A 16148-nucleotide genomic window follows, 5' to 3' on the forward strand; every position below is an offset into this window, starting at 1 on the left:
CTCTTGCTTTGTTCATTGTTTTACAATAAACACATTATAAATAAATATAAGATTTTATGGATTCAGTTTTTCTGCACTGTTCATTTGCACAATTTTGTCATGTAGGAATTTTGCTTTTCTTCTTTTTCTAAAGAGTGTGTATTCCAATCTCCCATAAATATGTACAATTATTACATGTTAATCAAAGGGTTTTTTTTTTAAGTTTTAAAGTTATAGAAATGTTAACCACCCTGATTTTATTTTTACACACTATACATGTATCAAATTATCACATGGTACTCCATAAATTTGTAAAATTAAAATAATATTTTTAAAAGTATTTGTAATTTCCCATTTGTGGGGTTGTTTTTTTTTTGTTTGTTTGTTTGTTTGTTTGTTTTGCCTGTAGTGCAGATTGAATCCAGAGATACTCTACCACTGAGCTACATCTCAGTCCTTTTTATTTTTGAGTCAGGATTTTTCTAACTTGCCAAAGCTGACCTCAAACTTGTGATCCTCTTGCCTCAGCTTCCCAAGGCACTGGGATTATAGGTATGTACCAACCCACCTAGCTTTACTTCCCTTTACTCCATATTTAAAGCATCTTTAAATTTCAAACTGTATTGCAATGAGGGGAAATTCTGTTGTTAATTTTATCATTATATTTTGATGAATGATGTAGTCTGTATAATTCTGCCTTTTAAGTTATGTTGACCTTCATTTGTGACTTAGTTATATGTATGAAAAATAAATAGCATCTATTCTCCATTTGGGGGTGCAAATATATACATAAAGTATGCCTATGTGTGCTTAAATATCATATATGTCACTTAAGATTATGTCAAATGGTCTGAATACAGTTTCTCCCAACCTCCAGCTGGAGTAATTGCAAAACCTATCCATTTCACAAACCTTTGGCAGGAAGATCTACTTCTGATTTGTACATTCCACAAATGTACAATCACAGTTTGGAGGGGTATATGTCATAATCCAGTGGAGAAACTAGATAATGAATAATAAGATCTAGAAACTAGTATAAATAGTAGTGGCCTTACCACAAATGGGCTTGGTGACCGTAGGCAAGTCGTTTTTCAGTGTTTCTATTTCCTCCTCTATCAAATGCCCTGAGTGGTCATATCTGCTCTGCCAACATTCCAAGGTGTGTCGGGGAAGCCAAGAGATAAGGAATGTAACCAACATAAAGTGATAAAGAAATTATAAAAAAAAAAAAAAAAAAAAAAAAAAACAGCAGTGGTTGCTAACATACATAGGAGCTGAAGAAAATGATAATTATGTAAAATGGCTAACCCAGGCTCCAAGCAGGTGCTGTTTCTATTGGCTCCCTTCCCTGCCCCCAACCACCTTCAGCTCCCTTTGGGGACACCCTCCCTCCTGCATGGAGACACCAATAACGTGAGCCTCCCTCCTCTTCGTAGCACTGGCAGCTTGGAACCTGATGAAAGTGTATTCTGAGAACGAGCAAAACCTGCCAGCAGCTCAAATTCGCGCTTCATCACAATCAGCCCTGGCGGAGCATGTGCAATGCCTCCTCCTTCGGCAGTGGAGGCTGAATGGCAGATGCTGCCCAAATGCTCATTAATCAAAGGAGGCTTTCGCCCCCGGACGCCCCTAGGCCTTGGGCAGAAAGAATCTCGGTCACGGAAATACAGGATGAGGAGCCGCCAGGTCCTCTGCGCCCATAGGAAGCCGCCGCGAGGGTCAAATTTAAGCATTGCCCTCGGTAGAGAAGAAATCGATGGTGTTCTGGATGCGGGCTTCCAGGGAAGATGCTCCTCCAGGTTTCGCGCCCCCTTGGGAAGATAATTGAGTGCCCAGATAAGCTCAGAGCTCGCCAGCCCCAGGAACCGCGAGTGCTGGCGCCGAGCGTCTCTGCACCACCCCGCGGCTCCGGGCCCTTTTTCCCAATTTGCCCTCCTGCCGCAGTCAGGCCCAAATTAATTCTCTGCCCTTGCGAGTGAGCACGCACAAGTTCCCCAGGCACGATCCTTCCATTTCCCCGGGGAGGTTAGAGGGGGGAGCTTTTCAACCATTAACCTCCCAGCCACCTGGGGGAAGGAGGCAGGATGGAGGGAGTGGAGCGGGGAGAGGCATTTTGGTGCCAGTTCAAAGGCACCAAAATTAGCTGCCAATTCTAAAAGGGTTCTCTTTCTTCGGTTTTGACAAACGGATGCAATGGGATGCCTACTGCTGCCCCGGCCCGAGTCCTGGGCTCACTTCACAGCCTGATGCTGAGTTTCAAACCACAGTCCTGCTGAACCTGTACCCAGAGTTCTTTGCCCTCTTGTAGAAGTCTGCGGAGGGCTGGATGCGGGGCGCAGGCTTTTCTCTGAGCGTTTTAACGTTGGCTTAGGTTAAAGCCCCAGAGCTCTCACTTTTGCACCTCCCGTTTATCTTCCTCCTCCCCATCCCCACGTCTTCCCACCTTCTCCACCACCATCACCACAATCACCACCCCACCACCACCGAAGGACGTGCCCCTTTGGTAGTGTCGGGGCTCCCAGACCGAGTGAGGGGGAGGGCGCCTCCCAATCCCCTCCTCCCCATCCCTGCCTCGGCTCAGGGTTTTACTGCAGCAGCCGGAGGTGACAGCGACGCCTTTGCCTCCTCTGTTGCTCCGGAGCCCGGGTTTCCCCAGCATTGGGAAAGCGCCCCCTCCTGAGAGGCTAGTCCCGGGAGAAGTGCGAACGACCTACAGAAAATCAAATTTTAAAATGTAGAAGTCGCTGGGTTGTATTCCTCAGAGGACGAGCCTAATCTCCCAGGACAGAGTGGCAGCGTATGGGAAGTTGGGACCGTAGAGCAAGGGGGGAGGGGAGTGGTGCAGCCGGCATTCTCTTCTGGAAGGAGTCGCTGGGAGCAGTGCGGTTGGACACAAGTTTGCGTAAGAGTGTTTTCCTTTTGTCAATAATTAATCACCGGAATCAGTCTGGCAGAATTGGAGTTTTAGCAATAGTGCAGAGGGCGGGGCTGAACACCTAACTCCTGGAGCCTCCCTGGCGCCCCGCGCAGTGGGAAGCTCGCAGCAGCTGGGGAGGAGCCAAAGCATCCGAGCTCACCTAAAGCCGCAGGGAGGTACACCCAGCTGGGAGGTAAGCATCTTCCAATATATCTACTTGAACTGGAAAGTAGCCTTAGTAGGACAGAATTTCTGTCCTTATTGGGGGGGAGGGGGCGTAATACTGAGTTTTAATGCAGTTTATCAGTTTATTATTTAACTGCATTACAGTTTTAAGAATTGAGTGGGTTTTTCCACTTGCTTTTTACTGTTGGCAACAAAGATGTGTCTGTCATTCAACAGAAGCTAAACTTTAATATTAAAACTTTCCCAACCGAAATAAATTTATTTTCATTATTTACCTTTGCCGAGTTCATTTTAATAACAATTCAGAGAAATATCTTTGGGATGTGTGGTTTCCTTCTTAAATATTCATCTGCCTAGTTTCATGCTCTTATACAGTACTTTTTTTTTTTTTTTTTTTTTTTTTTCCCTTGCGCTACTTTAGGCAATAGCACAAACAAGACAACTGTCAAAAGCTGAAGAATATCCAAGAAGGAATGCATTTTAACATTTTATCATAATTTTCAAGCAGTATGTATTGTCTCAAAGATGCTTGAGTAAGCATTCCTAAGTAAACAAACTTTAAAGCCCCGGAAGAAAGAAATAGTTTACTTTGCCTGAGGGTGGGAAAAGGGGATGAGACTAGATAGTGAAGGGTTTTAAATATGAGCAAGTTTCTAGACTCATTTCTACTAAAATGGCATTCAACTGGTTGTCAGTTCATTGATGAGCCCAGTCCATGCTCAATGAAGGAATTTGAGGAATTCTTAAATGTAATATTTACATTTTAGTCCTCAAAGTCCATATAAATGCATCAAGAAGTGAGGAAGGTTGTTTTTCTAAATGACTGTGGTGCAATAGTTATTTTGAATTGAACAAAAATTAAGAAATGCATAGAATTTTTGCTAGTAAACCTTTAAAATTTATATATAAAACTTGAAGTTTTAATAACTTGATTTACACATCTAAATTAGTCCTGTGCTTCTGAAGATAACCTTTATGTTCACAACTTTCAACAGCCGTGATGACTTTGTATATAGCTCATTAGTCCACCAACAACAAACTTGAGTATGAAATGCACTATGGTCTCATTATTCAAATATTGCTATAAAACTATTTAATAACCACAAATTAAGAATGGTTTGTCAAGCCAAATGCATAGACAGTTTAGAATTTTAGTGAATATGAAGCTGAAAGTCAACCAGTCCTTAACTTCCTTTGGTTTTCCTAATTAATCCACTGTTTATAAATTTGCAAATATTTTATTTTTAAAAAACTATCCTTTATCATTCTATGGCAAAATTTGTCTCTACTATATCAGTTTATCATCAAGTATACAAGAAGCAGAATCATTTAAAAGTATCCAAATGAGACCTGATCTCCAGAATAGTGGTGTGAAAAGCTGTGTGAACCCACTCCTAATAAAATAACTGATAAAAATTGTTTCCTCGTTACCCTGAGGGAAAACAGCAAATAAAGAAATAGCCATTCAAGACAATCTATAGCATTACAGTAAGGCATGAGTTTGTAGCATCTGAAATAGAGCCCATTTCCAGTCCATTTCCCCACCCTCCTCCAACTGGGTTTGATGGTGCTCCACCCTGTCTGATTGGTACTTTACTCTGGGTAGATACCAAAAACTCAGGACTCTCTCACAACCTAGATTCAAGTCTAATGCCGCAGTATATTCCAAGGAGAAGCAGTCCATATGCATCCCCATTAGCAGAAACTTTATTTCAGGCAAGACCAACTAAGAAGTCTGAGACTTTATTCCTTCAACCACCCACCCCACTCTTAAAGCAGAAGACAAAGAACTCAACAACAATTAGGCAAATAACCCATTTTGAAATGGGCAAAGGATTGAAATCAACATTTCCCCAAACAAGATGTACAAATGGCCAATAAGTTTATGAAAAGGTACTTACAATCATTAGTTGTTAGGGAAATGAAAAATCAAAACCACAATGAAATACAACTTCACACTAAGCAGAATGGTTGTAATCAAAAAGATATGTGTAAAAGCAGGCGGAGGAGAAAATGTGGAGAGATTGGGGCTAGCCCAGTATGCATAGGGCCATGGATTCAACCCCTGGTACGGGGGTGGGGTGTGGGGGTGTGGGGGAAAGACACAGAGAAAATGGAACTGTCATATATATTGCTGGTGGGAATGTAAAATGATGCAGTTTCTGTGGAAGAGAGTTCAGTAGTTCCTCAAAAATTTGCACATAGTTACCAAATAACACAGCAATTCCTTTCCCAGGCATAAATGCAAGAGAACTGAAAAGTCGTATCTATACAAGAACTACTACTATACGAATGTTCACAGTAACATTGTTCGTAGTAGACCAGAAAGTGGAAACACCCCTAGCGTCCATTGAGTGATGAATAGATAAATGAAATGTGGTATGGAAAGGAATAATGGAATACTACTCAGCAATAAAAAGGATATAACTGATGCATGCTGCAGTGTGGATGGGCAGTGAAAATATTATGCTAAGTAAAAGAAAACCACACATTGTATATTTAATTTACATAACATATTCAAACTCAGTAAATCTATAGAGATACTTATTATTCCTGCGGGCTGGAGTGGGAGGTAGGTTTGGGGAGAATGGGAAGTGACTATTAAATAGTACAGGGTGTCTTATAGGGATGATGCAAATAATGTAAAATCAACTCTGGTGATAGTTGTGTAACTGAATGCCATACTACTAAAAACCACAAATTATTTATTTGAAGTTAGGTAAATTATATAGTATGTGAATTATATCTCAATAAAGCGGTTTTTAAAATTATCCAAGGTATTAAAAGAACAAATAAATTTATAACTTGAAGTTTGTTAATCTCCATGTACAACTAGACCAATAGTTTACTTGAGGTTGTTTTTCCCCCCCAAAGGACCACTTTATAATATATGAAATAATTAAAAGCAGCGTGGATATTAGATAGACATATGATTTGCATATGGTTACACACCTGCCCAAACATTTTTCTATTTGGAAATAAGTCATATATCATTAATTCATTCCTACAGAGAATTTGCTTGCAATGTCATATCTTTTTGGTCTCACCCATTCATTTTATTAATCCAGGACCTATGAGGCCAGTTGTTCCTCCTGCTTTTAGAAAAGTCTAGTCCTTTATCAGTTCTTCATGTCAATTGTTGAGTTTGTTACGGCCCACATTGGGTGAAAGAGAGAGGGAGGACCTTAATCTCAGCAAAAAGTGGACTTATCTCTTATGTGAGTGAGCCCAGTTTTGCTTACACACTAGATTGATCCCGAAAGCTAGAGTCAGAAGAGCCAGGGAGCATCCGCTCTCCTCACAGCACGCAGACATGTCTTTGCTGGAAAGTATCTGCCATGATCATGATAATCTCAAATGCAGGGCAAGCTCCTAAATAATTAATTTATTCCTCTATCGCATCCCTTTTGTTTTGAGTTTCCACAAGCTTCCCCATTCTATATTAAAAATATTAGAATTGGATGATAAAACTTTGTTCAGAAATGGTAGTATAAAATCAGTGTGTCTCAGAGTCTCATAGGAGTGGTAAGCATGTTTCCAGAATAGTTATGAGTAAACTGAACCAAATTGTGCCCTTAGCTTTAGGGATTCGGTCTACCTGCTTCAGGAAAATTCAAGTGTTTTCCATTCTCACCAGCACAGGCTTATCCTTCTGTATCCACGCCCTGAAGAGTATGCCTTGCTGATGGTATCACAGATTTTGTAAAGTTCATATTTTGTTCAACTAGAAGATTTCTATAGAATAATTTTGAATGTCCAACCATTTGTCTATAAATTAAATCCATGTAGGTAAACTTGATTATCATTATTATTTTTAAATATTGCCTTCCTCATGATTAATTATTTATTTATTTAACAAATTTTTATTGCATATCTACACTGTACCTGGATAGTTTTAGGCCCTGGGTAAGTAATAAACATAACAGACATTTAAGCTCACTTCAAGGAGCTTAAATTAGAGCAGGGGCTTCAGACATTAATAACAATAATAATACTAAGTGAATATAATTATATGAGAAAGAAATAAGAATTCTGGAAACAGTAAAAAAGAGAAGAGAGTAAGGTACAATTTTAAACTGTGTGATCAGGCTAGGAAATAAGACTCTAGAATTATGTAATGTAAAGATCATGCACAAACCTGGCCTCTGTGTCTCAGGCCACAAGGATTGCTACCACCCAGTGAACTTCTCTCTTCCCCTTGAGAGTTTCGGTTACCCCTTCCCATTGGCTTCAACTGCCAACATTATTTTTCTCCCTAGATATTCCATTGTTTCAGTAAGGAAAATATGTTACCTCCAAAACATTCCAAGCAGACACAAGGAAGACCTAACCTAACAACTTCTCTAAAGAATTACAACCTAAATATAAGACTACCTCATGATAACAGATATTCTCACTCAGGGAAATGAGTCTAGGTTTTCAGTTTTCTTCTGGTCTTTTTCTCCAGCTTTTCCATGGATTCTTGGACTCTTTCAGGGGATTGTGTGTAAACAATTAAAATCTGGTTCTCCAAAGCTAACATCTTTTGAAGAGTGAGAATGAGAGTGAAATTGAGAAGAAAAATATCAGAGCCATCCTGGAAAGGTGAAAGGAGAACCAATCTTTCAGAACTACAGAGAGAGCAAAACATCAAATCTCACAGATGGACTGGGGGATGGGGGAGAAAAGCAACCAGAGACTCTCCACTTCCCCAGGTGGCCCCAGAGTTTCTACTTTGGCACCTGATTTTAAAGGTACCCTAGGAGACCTTGTTCTAGTAAATATACTGCATACAGCAGCTTTCCTGGAATACAGTTTTTTTAAGATAATGGCTTAAAAGAAGCAGGGACTAGATTTTGTAAGTCAAAAGGGAGCATTCATTTCAAGCCTAAAGGAGAAGTATTTGAGCATGCTCAGAGCAAAAAATAGAAATACATAAAAGACCCACTGTTACAGTGAAGCATTCGGATTCTCATTCATTTATTTAACAAATTTTAAATAAGCAGCTATGTGCCAGACACTGGCAGAACAAGACTAAAGAAGACCATGTTTCAAAGACCTTTCTTTTTAAAGGTTACATAATATGCCTTTGCTACAAAATAGCTGAAGAACATAGGGATAAGGCTAAGAACTTCTAACCTGCTATCATGGTCCTGACACCTCCTTCTTCTATAAGCCTCCTTCTATGCCCCAGAGTACCCAGCAATTCTCTGTCATGGCACTAACTATATGGGTACATTGGCTTAATTGTTCTTCCTCCTCTAGAGAGTGGCCTGAGGACAGTGACTGCATCTGTTATTCTACTGAAATTTATATCCCTCCATCATCCTTGCTAAATACTTGATTGAATATTTAGATGTCCAGGTATCTGGATGGATGGATGGATGGATGGATGGATGGATGGATGGATGGATGGATGGACAGATGAATGGAGAGATGAAAAGATAAACAGATGGACAGACAAATGGACAATTTGCCAGGTTTTGGTCAGAATTCTTTGCAGAGAAAAGCAGCCTGGCAGATTGGTTAACAATGTGTGCTCTTCATTTATTATGAAATATTGGGGGCAATTTAAAAATATCCCAATGCCTCAGTTTCTTTATTGGTAAAATAGGCATGGAAATGATGCTTCTATTAAGTGAACTGCATGAGAAAATACCTACAAAGTGCCTAGCAAAGTTCTAGAACATAATTTGTTCAATAAATATCTATACTATTATCAGTATAGAATAATAGCTTCCAAGGTGACAATTTGTTATTCAAGTATTGCATCTCAGCTCTTTCAGCTCCATTATAAGATCAAAGGATGTCAGTTAGTAATTCTAAGCTAAAGTTATCATACCGAGTTCAAGATCAATGACAAGATTAAAAGAAATTTGGGGAATAAATAAAGCAGCATATTGAACAGGAAAATTAAAAGGACCAGAAAAAGGAAGGGAAAAAACTCAAGATGGTATGTCCAAAGCAACTTTTCTGGGGCAATAAAACCCCTATTGCTCTCACACCTAACCCCTGCTTCCCAGCCATGAATATGCAAAGTACCAATTTGTGCATACTCACTGTGCCTTACAGAATGTCATGCCCAATAAGCATCAGTGAATGTTCACTGATGTAGAAGAAAGTAAAGGGAAAACAAATCCTAATTGAAATTGAGACCTATCCAAAACTAAGGGTATTAAATTGCCTTTTTGTTTCTTTTGAAAATATAATAATCTTCTTTTCTGTGTAAGACCTTTAGCCAGAATTATCATGTGCCTCCTTATATAGAGCTAACACATGGTCAACCTATGAAAATTCGGTACCTTTAATACTTCCCTCTACTTCTGTTAGAGACCTTGGGCTCCTCCCCAACTAAAGGTGTTCTTTAAGGAATGTCTTACTTAAAAAAAAGTGGGGTTTTGTTTGTTTGTTTGTTTGTTTGTTTTGCTTTGTTTTTGTTTTTAATTACTCAGAATGGAGCCTCTGATGGCCCTGGGAGCTCAAGTTGGCAACAATCACACCTGACAGAAAGTGTGTCACTATCCACAGTGGAACCTGGCACACACACCCAGGTCCACAATAAATGGAAACTCCACTGATTGACTAGACAGAAACTTCCTTTTGTCTCAAAATTTTCTGTTGTTAGCACTAGAACATGATCACTATACATCTATTTGGAGAGAGAATATTAAAAAAAAATTTTTTAAAAAGCTTTTTTAACTTTAGTAGACTTAAACCTGGCACAGTACCTACACAAATATACCCACATATCCCCTTACCTGCCTTGGCTGATAATTAGCAACCAGATGAACAACCCAAGTAAGTGCTTAATACTAGGGTATTAATAGTACCAAGATTTCAAGGTTTTTTTTTTTTTTTTTTTTTTTATACACTACCTCTACATCCTCTGCCATTCTCCCATAGCCTGCATAGGTGTTTGTTAGTGCCTAGCATGGTGCTCAGCTAATATTTGCAGCTCAACAAATATTTGTGCATTGAATATATCTTGAGATAACAAAATTAGCCTAATTCAATCATTAGAAAGTTGATTTTGAAAACTGTATAATAATATAGAAAAAAATCCCTTTGAGTAAAATTAATTTTAAAAAATCAAAATACAGAATTAAATAGTGTGATTATAATCAAATGTTTAAAAATGCAGAGGAAAAAAAATTCAAAATGCCAACTGCACATACACATCTTTTTAATTATTAAAATCTTTTTTATTTTTACAAACTGCATTTTGATTCATTGTACATAAATGGGGTACAAATTTTCATTTCTATGGTTGTACACAATGTATCTTCACACGATTCTTGTAATCATACATGTACATAGGGTAATACTGTTAGGTACCTCTCATATATACACACTTTTTTAAGATGGTAAAATCATGGGTGTTTATTTTTTATATTATCTTATAAATTTTTATTGGGACATTTCAGGGGGATATTTTATTTTCATAATAGCAAGTAAGGTTTCAACAATAGTTAAAACCAAATAAACAAGGAAGTTCTTCCTTTTGCTTAAAACCAAAGACTATTTGTGTAGCAACAATATTTCTCTTAAAGTTGTCAACAAACTCTTCCAACTTAATTACTAGCTTTATTTCATCTACCTTCACTAATATTGAATTAATATACAAAACTTGATATTTGTCAGTCATGAAACTGATTAACTGGACTATCTCTAGAGTAATTTTTTAAAGTATTATTATTGAGGAAGGAATATTATTTGTCACATAATGAAGACCTATCTCTCTTTAGTGAGGTTAAATGATTAAAGAAGTATTTTTTCCTAAAAATATCACATTTGTTCTCTTCTAAAAGCTTTTAAGCTAAACATATTGCCTACAACTATAATGAACACAAAAATTTAGAAATAAATAAAAACCTTCTTATCTTGTATTTAGCAACTATAAACTCCAAGAAACACACGACTGATTTCTTATTTTAAAAGTATAAAATAAATTATTTCTATTACTTTAAAATAAAAAATTTTATATACCATCTTAGTACATATATATACTACATATACATATATATGTATATTTTATATATGTAAATAATACTGACAGGTAAATATTTGCACATATTACTATTAGTACCATATAATATAATAGAAAATTCAAGAACTCCTTATAAATATGACCCAATCTCTACATTCAATAATCACACATAATATCACTACTCATCACTAAATGCTATGAAAAATACTTACTCAATTTTCGTGGACTTTGTAATAAAATATGTTAAGTAGCCCCAATTTTTCTTACAATGCTTATTATTTCCCATCCAGTCTCGGAACCTATTAATCTAGTTTGGTCATAAATAAGGCAACTCTTAAGAGTTAACAATCTGTGGGATGGTCATCCCCACTCTAACATTTATCAATTTTGATTAGCTATGGATTCTGCTTTGTTTCTTGATTTTAGAATTATTTAAAAATTCTAACATGTATGAGTTTGGGGGAAGAGTCTTCATTTAGAATAGTTAATGGTATGAAGTACAAATTTGTTTTCTAGAAAAAACAAAGTAGTTAAGGGACAAAGTGAAAAACTTATGATATTTGATAAAAACTTCTTACTAAAGGATTGTCAAGGGGTCAGTGGGGAGAGTGGCACACTAACTCTTTCACAGAGCCAGTGCATCCTAGGGTGGGAGAGTCTCACTTAATTTGGCAGAATGCTGGGGAGAACAGGATCCCATGTGTTTGATCATCTCTAAAATTAGCAAACTGTTACTCCTTTATTAACACATCATTGAAGAATCATAATTAACTTAGGGCCAGAGAAAGTAGGCCTAGAAAGAAGACATTACTGATCCCAGTACTCCAATTACCAATCCTTCTCACTCTTTAAGGTTACAGATACCACATCTACTCCACAATAGTGAAATTGGGCTTTAACATTTTAATAGGGTGTTTTACTGCCTAAAATTTTGAACTAAGGGAAAAAAATCAATCAGGTTGGCCCAGTTCTGGTTTTGATGGGCAGGAAATTCAGGTTATAATTCAGAACAAAACAACAAAAAAGTTGTTCTACAGGTTCCCTCCATTTAGGAGGAAACAAACATGGTACAGACATGAAACAAGATACTGTACCACTTGACCCACTAACATCCTCCAGGTAAACTGCTCCTCCCAGACTCACGAAAGTCACCACTTTACTCACATCATATGTCTCTGAGGGGTTTAATAGTCACCTGAAAGGAATCGCTTGGGGGAGGGGGAGGGAAGAAAATAAAATGCATGAAGAAAAGAGGAAAAAAATATTTGGGATAAAAAGTTTCTACCTTTGAGTCCTTACTTAGATCAGGCACAATTAAAGTCCTTTGCCAATGTTGTGTGGTTTCATCTTTACAACAGTTCAGAGATAATGAGTCATCTCTGTGTTACTGATGATATTATCTGATGTTCAGAAAGGTAAGATAGCATCCTGAAAATCACACAAGAGCAAGTTCCAGTTTGCCAATTTCAAAATCCACACTCTTTTACTAAGGCAAAACAAAAAAAAAAGTTTTTAACACAGTAAACTATCCTTCCCATGACATATTTAATTTTACTGTAGAAATACGATCTTGGAGTTGGTAAAATTGTAGTAATCTCATTTTAAAGGCTTCCTCCTGATTCATGGCAACCTGCAGAAGGCCTTGTCTAGTCTCTATTTGAACTATTTTTCCTAATGAAGCTCTCAGTATCTCTCCAGAAAGCCCGTTCCTTTATTATTTATTTATTTAGTGGGGCTGAGGATTGAGCCCAGAGCCACTACCACTGAGCTACACTCCTGATTCTTCTGTAGGCAACAATTAGTTTCCAATTTTTTCTGAGATTCACCTCTGAAGACAACAAACCAACTCTAAACCTTCGCCACCATGAAAGTCTGTAACTTCATTTGAGAACATTTAAGTTTTTTAAGTCCTCTCTGACAGGTTCCTTTCCTGAAATCGTCTCAAAGCTTCCCATATGAAACATCAGTCCTTCTCTAAGCATATTGAATCACTTCTTTATTTACTTATCAATCATATCACAACACTGTTGCCTCATAATAAACTTGAATTTCAGAAAAATTCCTTAGTCTTTTTTACTTCAACTGCTAAAGCCAAATTTCCCCCTATCTTAATCTTGGGCAATTAATTTTTTGAACTAAAGAATAAGACCTTTTATTTTCCTCAAAGTTTTACCCTCAGATATTCTTGAACACTGTAGTCTTCTGCCTCTGATACTTCTTTCCTATAACTTGAAATCATCTACAAATTTGATCATCCATATTCTCTGTGACTTAACTCAAATGGGAAAAAATGTGCTATAATGGTTAAGAAAAATGACAAACCCTGGGCACAGTATTGAAGAATCATTAACCATCTTTATGATGATTGATCAACTACAAAACACTTTCCCAAATATTATCTCTTTTGTGCTTGCCTTGCAAGCACAAGGCCCTGGGTTCGATCCCCAGCACCCAAAAAAAAAAAAAATTATCTCTTTTAATTCTCACAGTTACCCATGCAAAAAACACTACTATAATTATACTATATGTGAGGAGAAAACCTGAAAAAAAAACTATATGACCTGCCTGATGTGAAAGAGCTAATAAATGACAAGGTAGGAAACAAGACTTAGGGCTTCTGTTTCAAGTGAGTTTCAAAGAAATTTTTATTAATTTTTTCTTATTTAGTTTTGATGCTGGGGACTGAACCCAGGACCTTTCCACGTATACTACCACTGAGCTATGCCCCCAGTCCCCAAAGATAGATTTTTAAATACAAAGATTTTCCTAATCTCTTTTCCTTTTTGTTTTTGTTGTTGTTATTGTTTTTTTGTTGGGGGGGGGGGGTACTGGGGATGAACCCAGGGGTGCTTAACCACTGAGCCACATCCCCAGCCCTTTTTATTTTTTACTTATTTTTATCTTTTTATTTTATTTTTATTTTTTTGCAGTGCTGAGGATTGAACCCAGGGCCTTGTGCTTGTGAGGCAAGCACTCTACCAACTGAGCTATATCCCCAGCCCTTTATTTTTTATTTTGAGACAGGGTCTATCTAAGCTGTTTAGGGCCTTGCTAAATTGCTGAGGCTGACTTTGAACTTGCAGCCCTCCTGCCTCGACCTCCCAAGCCTCTGGGATTACAGGTGTGCACCATCACACCCTGCCCTCTTTTTCCTTCTTTTGTCCCATGATATTAATAAAGACAATTAAAATCAAGAAACATTTTCTACAAATAAAGCCAGAAACACAATACACAATGCAGATTAAGAGCAGGCTGCTTGGACAGAAGTAGGGAGGGGGTGTTCATAGACTCCTTCTTTGACCTACCTTGGGCCTCTCTTCAGCCCTGGAACCTGTGGCACCTTATAGTCCTCAGACTGCAACTGGGAAATCCACAGCCAATGCCATGTCCTTAAACTGTGACTTCTCTAAAAATAATTTTGAAAGTAAGGCCAGCTTATCCCGAGTTTTTATAATACATTCTAGACTCTTGTGGGAGATTATCTGGCCCAATGGTTTAACGACATTTTACATGGGACAGAATTGTTTTAAAGTTGAAATTGTTTTAAACCTTTGGGTTTATTTAATTCAAATCTTCCTTTCACAGATGAAGAAACAGTAACCCAGAGAGGAGAGTAACCTTCACAGGATCATTCCAAGGAGGAACAAAGCTGAGGACCAGACCTGGCCACTCCCAGGAAGGTAAACTCCTCTGATTGTATCATGGAATCTCATTTTTAGAAAACTTTTGACACTTTTGACTATGAAATGACATCTTTAACAAGATGAATCTTCTAGTTCTCTTGTAAGTTACCAGCAAGCATGTATAATATACTGGGCATTATATTGGCATTTAAGATGACAAAAAAGGAGCAAAATGTGGCAATCAGCTTTAGTTCAAGGCTTCAGAGTAGTGGTTCTCAGCTTACAGACATGACAAAGTTCTTTAAAACATGCAGAAAATGTTCATCTATGCGAACTTTGCCTAAATTGCAAGGGTTTCATACATGTCACCTTCTCCCAGCCCAAGTCCTTGGTCTCTGGGTGAGAACACCTTGACCTAAAAGGCAGTCGCAGTACAAATGCCAAGGTGAGAATCACATAGCACCAGCTACTGCCTTATTTATGGATCTGCTTTTAAAAACTGCTTCTGTTTCAACATCCTTCATCTTTTATTTAAATGGAGCAGCTTCTTATCCTGGAAGATCTTTGGTACCAGAGAAGAATATATGTTTAAATAAGCATTTAATTAACCAAGTAGGACAATTTGAGAGAAAAGTACAGTAAAATGAAGACATTGTCTTGCAAAAATGTTAACAAAAAAAGTAAGAGTGGTCAGTGCTCATAACAGGAAATTCATTTTTTTTTCTAGTTTTTTTGTTTTGTTTTGTTAGATCTAATTCTTAAGAAAGAAAAGGAAGTATAATGATAAGAAACCTAGACTACCACTAGCTCAACCAGCTGCCTGCCCACTTTTTTTTGTTTTGTTTTGTTTTGATGTGATACTGGGGATTGAACCCAGAGGTGCTCTACCACAGAGCTACTTCCCAGTCCTTTTTATTTATTTTTTATTTTGAGACAGGTTCTCACTAAATTGCCAAGGCTGGCCTCGATTTTGCACTCCTCCTGCCTTTGGCTCCTTAGTCACTGAGATTACAGGGGTGCACCACAACACCTGGCAGCTACCTGCCCACTCTTATTCCATCTATAGTAAGAGCACCCTCTCAGCCAGTGAAAAAGGGGTAGAAGGTGTGGACAAAGAGAAATAGGTTCATCTTTTGACTGGTTATTCCCTAAACCTTTCCTTTTTGCTATAATGTTTCAGGGGATTTATGGATCTGAAGTGTCCATGTCCTTATTTCAGAATGTTATGAGGAATCTCCAGTATTACTTTAAAGGTATTGATAATGAAGCTTGATTTTGCAAATTCAGAAAAATACTTGTTGGATGCCAGCATTTGTTGGCAGTAGTTGATGTGACAGGAGGAACACTTTGGAGCAAGAGAATCCTATAGGGCATCCCAATGTGGTTTCCAACTTGGCTTCAGAAAATACTTTTCTTTGAAACAAAGTAGTTCATTGAAAGTGCTTAGAACAGTTGGTAGCAGGTGTGAGGTGCTCAG

At 37.8% G+C, this 16148-nt stretch overlaps 1 protein-coding gene across 1 annotated transcript in view; it reads left to right on the forward strand.

Annotated features, from left to right (window-relative positions):
- Positions 1-1481: 1481 nt before the first annotated feature.
- The window catches only part of SPTSSB (serine palmitoyltransferase small subunit B), a 32631-nt gene continuing 17964 nt past the window's right edge, over positions 1482-16148 (forward strand). Inside the window, exons 1-2 of the mRNA XM_079156400.1 lie at positions 1482-3089; positions 14634-14728. The gene's annotated coding sequence lies outside the window, so the exon portion shown is untranslated. The remainder of the gene's footprint in view (positions 3090-14633; positions 14729-16148) is intronic.

This window comes from Sciurus vulgaris, assembly GCF_902686455.1.
Source record: "Sciurus vulgaris genome assembly, chromosome: 10".
Taxonomy (NCBI): Eukaryota; Metazoa; Chordata; class Mammalia; order Rodentia; family Sciuridae; genus Sciurus; species Sciurus vulgaris.